Consider the following 7,868-nt stretch of genomic DNA (forward strand, 5'->3'; position numbering starts at 1 on the left):
TTTTCGGAATTTTAATAACAATATAACTTGCTAAACTACGGTACCAAAAATCATCAGAATCGATCAGAATCGTGTAAAATTAGTCTTAGTCGGTTAGAATATGCTTCAGAGTCCTGTAACTGAGTGTTGTTGCTGTTGATGAACCTGATGATATTGTTGAAAATGTCGTTGTTGTTATTTTTGATAGTGCTACTTCTACTTTGATTAGATAAAAAGACATAGATAAAAATGACGAACATCCAGAAGTTACCGAAGAATCAAAACAAATAATTTTTGCCGATCTAATAAGAAAACTTAAACCGAGATCTATAATTGAAAATAAGAAACAAACAGAAAAATCATAAGACTTTAGAGATGTTTATCTGCTCAAAATAGGTTTGAGCTGAGGAAAAAAAAAATATGCAGCTAAAGTTTGAGTGTTGTCTTCCCAGAAAGCCTGGCGTCATTAGGGGCGACCCTGAAAGAATTATGGACGACTAATAAGACAAAATAGGGTCACCCAAACCTAAAATGAAGCCACCCCTTATCTCTCATTTTTCATAATGTCGATTCTACCCTTAACAACCGGTAGTTTAATTTACAATCGGTAGTTTAGATTATATAAAGGAAAATTGTTTTAGTTTTGTAGTTTTAAGATTTTAGAGTAGAAGAAAGAAAAAAATGGTGGAGAATATCTTTTTTTCTTAAGTCAACAATAAACATGGATGGGTATGAAGAATAAGGTGAGAAACATCATGAAGAATATCATGTTCAAGGTTCAATACTGATTAAAAAGAAGAGTAAATGCATTCAACACCATTAACGTCTCAGAATCGGCAGATAATAAAGTACTTTATCAACCTATTATACCTTTTTGTTCAAATAGATACGCATAATTGGTAGACTCGTGATGTTTATTATCTACCGATTATAATGTTCATTATCTACCGATTGTGCTAGTAGCCCCAAATTCAAATTTTTCAAAAATCAATGGAATTTTGAGTTTCTCTATTTTCACAATTGGTAGACTCGTGATGTTTATCATCTACCGATTGTATAATCGGTAGTCTCGTGATGTTCATTATCTACCGATTGTTCTAGTAGCCCCAAATTCAAAATTTTCAAAAACCAATGGAGTTTTGAGTTTCTCTATTTTCACAATCGGTAGACTCGTGATGTTTATCATCTACCGATTGTATAACCGGTAGTCTCCTGATGTTCATTATCTACTGATTGTTCTAGTAGCCCCAAATTCAAAATTTTCAAAAACCAATAGAATTTTGAGTTTCTCTATTTTCCCAATTGGTAGACTCGTGATGTTTGTTATCTACTGATTGTATAATCGGTAGTCTCGTGATATTTGTTATCTACCGATTGTGCTAGTAGCCCCAAATTCAAAAATTTCAAAAACTAGTGGAATTTTTTATTTTTCTATTTTCTCAATCGGTAGACTAGTTATATTTATTAACTTCCGATTATAAAGTTGCCCCAAATTTTGTTTTTTCCGAAATCTCTAATTTTTCGAATTTAGGAACTACAATAATCGGTAGGTTAATAAGTTAACGTAACCTCCGATTATGAAGTTGCCCCAAATTTGTTTTTGCCAAAATCTCTATTTTTTTCGAATTTGGGAATTATAATAATCGGTAGTATACGAACTTCACCAAACGTCCGATTAATAAGTTGGCAAAAATTTCGAAATTAGGTCAGAGTAATCGGCAGTTTATGAAGTTATTATGAACTTCACTTATCTACCGATTGCTAACGGCTACAAGTTCCATTTCGAGTTTTATACTTTAACAATCGGTAGATAATACCACTATACTAACTACCGATCGTGTAAGGGCACTTAGGTAATCTCCAAACATTAAGACATCCCCTAACCGTGTCTATGGGTTGGGAATAAAAAAGTCGCCCTAATTCTTTCAGGGTCGCCCCCAATGACGCCAGACTAGAAAGAGAAGGGAGCCACTTTTTGAAAGAAATGAACTTAAGACTTAGTCTTATGCGCTAGATTGGAGGTGCTAGATTAGCACTTAAGTGTTGCAATTCAAAAAAAAATGTGGCAAAAAAGTTAACATTAGTTCTCTCCTACCAGTTGCTAGCATGTGAACTAGCATGCTAGATAGTTACGCTGAATGATTCAACGCCTGAAAAACCACCTTTTCACGGAATGGTTCAGCGCTGAGAGATTTATTTTTGATCCGGCGGCTGAGATTTAAAGCGCTGAATGGTTAATCGCTGGGCTGACGTGGACTTACACTGCCTATGGCCATGCTAATACTAAAAGTTACACCTCTTTTACACCAAAGTCTAAAGACTCCGAACACAACCGGTCAAAACCTTACACTGCACACTTCTTTTAGCTTGAAGCTATCACTGCGCCCATGTTCTTTTTCCGGCAGAAAATCCCTAATTTCTACACCATTACTCCCGGATTCCTGTTCTCCAAAAACCCTCATTGATCTCAATCTCCCCTTTCTCTTCAAAACCTAATCGTTACTGAAACTCAAAATGTCTGATCCACCACATTCCAAAAATGCCTTCGCTCTTCTCATGGGTTATCGACCTAATGCAAAGAAGAAACAACCCCAATCTCCTTCTCCTAAAACCCTAACAGAAGAAGATACCCTTAACATTGAAGCAGCTCCAGACGAAGATGGTCCTCTGGCTAAGAAACCTAAAACGGTAAAGAATCAGTTAGTATGGATGAAAAGATTGCTCTGTTGAAAAACAAAGGACACGAATTTAATCCCAAATCGGCTGCGTTTTGGAAAAACGGAGAATCGATTCCGTTTGTGTTTCTCGCTAGAGCATTTGATTTGATATCTAAAGAATCGTCAAGAATTGTGATCACAGATATTCTCTGTAATGTTTTTAGAACTGTAATTGCTACTACACCTGGAGATTTGATTTCTTTCGTTTATCTTTTGGCGTCTAAGATTTATCCTGCACGTGATGGGATTGAGCTTGGAATTCGAGAAGCTACTATTATCAAGTCCCTCAGTGAAGCTTATGGAAAGAGTGACGCTGGAATAGAAGAAAAGCTCCACAACCTGGGAGACTTGGGTTTGGTTGCAAAAGTAAGCCGTTCATCTCAATCTACCCTGTTTGGCTTTAAGCCTGTTCCATTAACTGTTGCCGAGGTTTTGGATGCATTTCGTGTCATTGCAAAGATTTCAGGGAAGGATAGTCAGACTCAGAAGAAAGAAATGATCAAATCACTTCTTGTTGCAGCTAGTGATTGTGAACCTCTATATATAATTCGTCTTCTGGAGTCGAAGTTGAGGATTGGGTTGGCAGAGTAAACTGTCTTAGCAGCCTTGGCTCAAGCTGCTGCATATTCTGAAACACCGTCAGATCCCCCTATTGAAGAAGCTGGGAAAGTAATAAAGCAAGTGTATTCTGTGCACCCTAAATATGATACCATTGTCAGTGCTCTTCTCGGTGATGGTGTGCTGAAGCTCCCAGAAAAATGCGGTTTCGTACCTAGTGTTCCGATTCGTCCTATGTTAGCCAAACCCATAAATGGGGTGTCTGAGATTCTCAGAAAATTCCAGAACAGGGATTTCACCTGTGAGTACAAGTATGACGGCGAACGTGCTCAGATACATTACCTCGAAGATGGTTCAGTTGAGATCTATAGTCGAAATGCTGAAAGAAATACTGGAAAGTTTCCTGATGTTATTCAATCAGTGCAAAGATTCAAGAAGCCTTCAGTGAGCTCGTTTGTTCTGGATTGTGAAGTTGTGGCATTTGACCGCAGAAACAGTAAAATTTTATCTTTCCAGAAACTGAGCCACCGGGAACGTAAAGATGTTCCAATCGATAAGATAACAGTTTCAATTTGCATCTTTGCTTTTGATATATTGTATCTCAATGGTGAACAGCTTCTTCAAGAGCAATTAAATGTCCGTAGAAAGCATCTTTACAACTCATTTGTGGAAGTACCTGGAGAGTTTAAATGTGCGACCTCAGTAACGTCAAATGATCTCAAAGCAATACAGAGTTTTCTTGATACTGCAATTGTTGATGGTTGTGAAGGCTTGATTGTCAAAACATTAAGTACAGAAGCTACTTATGAGCCTGCGAAGAGGTCAAACAACTGGTTGAAACTGAAGAAGGATTATATGGACAACATTGGAGACTCACTAGATTTAGTTCCTATAGGGGCATACCATGGCAGAGGAAAACGCACTGGTGGTTATGGAGGTTTTCTTCTTGCTTGTTATGATGACGAGAAAGACGAATTCCAATGCATATGCAAGATAGGCACTGGATTTTCTGAAAAAATGCTCAAAGAGCGTTCTTCCAGTCTTCAAAGTCAAGTGATTCCTCACCAAAGTCATACTATCGCTTTACAGATGCAACTAATCCAGATGTATGGTTTGAACCAACTGAGGTGTGGGAGGTTAAAGCTGCAGATTTGAGTATTAGTCCTGTTTATCTTGCTGCAGCTGGTGCCGTGGATGTAGTCAAGGGAATTTCACTTCGATTTCCACGTCTAGTTCGTGTAAGAGAAGACAAAAAGGCGGAGGAAGCCACAACGTCTGATCAGGTCGCTGACATGTATCGTGCTCAAAAGATCGACCATGGAAACAACCAAGATGAAGAGGATGATAACTGAATCACTAAAAGTAAACTCATAGTCTTCGAGAAAGCTTGAGACCCACGAGCATTACTATAAGTAAAAGCATATTAGTGGAACCCTCAATAGGAATCTCTGAGCAAAGGAGGAGTGCAGAAGCACAATTCTCTGATTGTAATGTCAGGAAGTACAGCTTCTTAGGCACAACTGAGGAGGTACTTACATATGAGTAAACCTTAAACATTATATCAGTCTCAAAGGTATGGTTATCTAACCTATCAAACCCTAAGTTCTTTTCCAAATGGTATCAAATCAATAACAAGTCTCTCCCACTGATGCACTATTATTCAATAAATGATTTTGGTACTGATGAAAAAACTCTGTGACATTTAAGATGGCATATCCTGATTTACATTCACAGTTTATGTCTACAAATCATCATTTGTTCTCTTTTAAGTTTCTTGCAAATGAGAAACCATTTGAAGGTTCTAATTTGTATATGTTAGGTTCTAGTAATGGTTTGGTACTTTGTCTTTCAGTTCGCTCAGAAAAATAAAAGTGATGGGCATCGATGTAATTTGATTAATTTTCCAGGCATGGAGTGTGATGATGATGAGTTTGGTATGTTTGATAGTTGAATTGGGGAGTCAGAAGGCATGGTCTGTTATGCTAAAACTAGAATTACATCAATGGGAATGACTATGAGCGTTTGGGTGCTCAATCAGGTCAACTGGAAAGTATGCACAAGGATATTTTAGTAGGAGATATGTTAGCTGAACTGGATTATTGGATAGCTGAAAGTTGCACCAGCACCAGCACGAATCCAAGTTTTAGGTTTCAGTCTGGTTGGATGTAATGCTGTTTTGCTCGGTTGGAAGCACTGGGTTCGGTGATTTAATATCCAAACAAGAAGCTTTGAAGACCTCTGCTTGGGTAACAGACATGTATATCATGCAACAGGTACGTTGTTTCTGCCGTTTGTGCTAAAGCCAATGGATAGACACTTAAAAGTGATTTTTGCATTTCAAACTGGGGAACTCATTTCTCTCTTTTTAGCTATTTTTAGATCTTCCTATTTGCATATTCAAGAACTTAGTGACAAACTCTATGGCATAGATGCGTTATATTTCCATTCGAATCCAAGGATATAAAGATGGTTTCTGTTTTTTTTTTTCCGGGCTTATGTTCTTAATTTGGTGTGTTTAGAAAATAACTCTCCAACTTTTTGTTAAGAAACTTCCAGTCTATTACTGCCACTATTGCATTTGATATCTGTATATTTTTCTAAATTTGCAGCACACTGTTTATCTACTACTACCTAAATTTTGTGATCAGTTTCTGTCTTCAGAGCTTTCATCTGTACTCTTAACTACTAATAGAGCTCTTCAAAGCTTATTCTTCAAAGATGAAGATACGACAGTTGAGCAGGAGTAGTAGGTTGGACTAGTCATCCATTTCACCAGTTGATGTTTCTGTATACTTAGATTATCGCTGTAGAGGATTTGAGCCCGGGTCTCCCAACAGTGTGCTGGGAGAAGCTGAAAATGTTTCAATCTGTGCAAGGATGGAAAGAAGAATTGGGAAACTTATGAGGATGTTTATGTTACCTGAGACTGCAATTACCGATGCAATTTCAGCTGTTTGTGTTGATGGTGGGGTTCTTGCCATTACTGTTCAGAAGTTGCCCACCTGAACTTAAGAAGCCTGGGACTAATTGAGATCAAAATTGGCAAGGAAATGTTGTGTGCAGTGGACTATTGCACAAACTGGCTTGGCTTGAAGGAGATGTGATCAAAATGAATGTCTTCTATGTTTGACCGCCTATTATTTTAGTTTATACATTTCATTTGGTTCTCAAAACACAATTAGAGCACAATTAGAGCATCCAAAATCATGGAATTAGCTCTGCATTTGGAGAATGGAGCGAAATGGTTACCAGATGGATTTGTTGAGAGAATGAAAGAATCTCAAAAAAGGTTGTTATACAAAAAATTGGCAGTACCCACTAGAGATACTACGTCACAAGTCAACAGGTGCATTTCTTAGTCATTGGGGATGGAATTCAGTGTTAGAGAGAGTTTGAGGAAATGGGTGTTTGTATGGAATTGGCTAGAGCTGAAAGGACAAGTAAAGCATAGTAAGTAGTAAAGGAGAAGAAATGTGGAACAAGAGGCAATGGTGATTGGGTAGAATATTAGAGCTGCAATGATAGACAGAAGATAAAGGTGATCGATTCAGAAAGGTCTTCTGTGAAGAATAATTGTTGCACTAGCAACTTTGGTTCCGAAAAATATCTTGTAGAAACACCCATTTTGTATCCTGGGTTCACATGGGTGCCTGGTTTCATCGGGCAATTCCAGTAAGCTGCTCGCAATTTGGAGGCAGTCAGGCAGTCTCAGGTTGCAAGTTGGGGTTTCTTCTGGTGTTGAAGTTGAGCAAAAACCCTTTTGACGGTTACTAACAGGGTTGCCGTAGAATATCAATGGGTAGTGGATATTCCGCCAGATCCTGGCCAGAACAAAAGATGACTGTGAATTTTCCGCAGGATTCCGGCAGGAATAAAAGATGCCTTTCTTACTGGTTGATAAGATGCCTCTCTCTATTGATGAAACAAACGATAGAGCAAAACTCCATTCAGGACTAAACAATTGCAGCAAAAGAAGCAGGCATGATATATACACAAGATTTCAAGCCACACATCAAAGTTCTTGTTAAGGTTTTAAAGGACACCGGATAGAGGAATCAAGTGCATAGTTCTTGGGAGAATCAAGAGTTGTAGGGGCAAAAATACATCATAGTAGCTTGGACGGCATGTTCTTTCTCAACTACATTCCAGACCGAAGTCTAATGGTATGGTAGTGTTTGTCGCGGCTTAATATATTGTGTGTTCAAACTGGACAAGATCCCGAGATTTTGCTGCTTTGCAATTTTCTTCGTTAGTAAAATTCATGTTATCTGCTTTGCTTTACTTTTAAATTTCGTATTATCTCTTTACTTAAAAGTACAAGCAAGTTGTGCATTAATCAATCGTTGTTATTCAAGAATTTTTTATTGAGATTATTCAAGAATATTTCTTGTTCAAGCGAGGTTTTTTATATAGGTTCCGTAACGAAAACTTGATGGTGTACTTAATTTCTCTCCTTTTCAATGTGTAATATAAGCAATTAATGTAAAGAATAAAAAAACATTCGTAGTTAGAATGAAGACAAGGATATACCGCATTCAATTATGAATATTGGTTGATTACTTTGATGACATTATGTAATTGTTTGGCTTTCGATTTTCTTATGTCTTTATCATT

At 37.6% G+C, this 7,868-nt stretch overlaps 1 pseudogene; it reads left to right on the forward strand.

The window, feature by feature from the left end:
* The first annotated feature begins 2,374 nt into the window (after window positions 1-2,374).
* Window positions 2,375-7,603, forward strand: LOC113349317 (annotated as a pseudogene).
* Window positions 7,604-7,868: the final 265 nt, after the last annotated feature.

The sequence above is a fragment of the Papaver somniferum genome, chromosome 2, assembly GCF_003573695.1.
Source record: "Papaver somniferum cultivar HN1 chromosome 2, ASM357369v1, whole genome shotgun sequence".
Taxonomy (NCBI): Eukaryota; Viridiplantae; Streptophyta; class Magnoliopsida; order Ranunculales; family Papaveraceae; genus Papaver; species Papaver somniferum.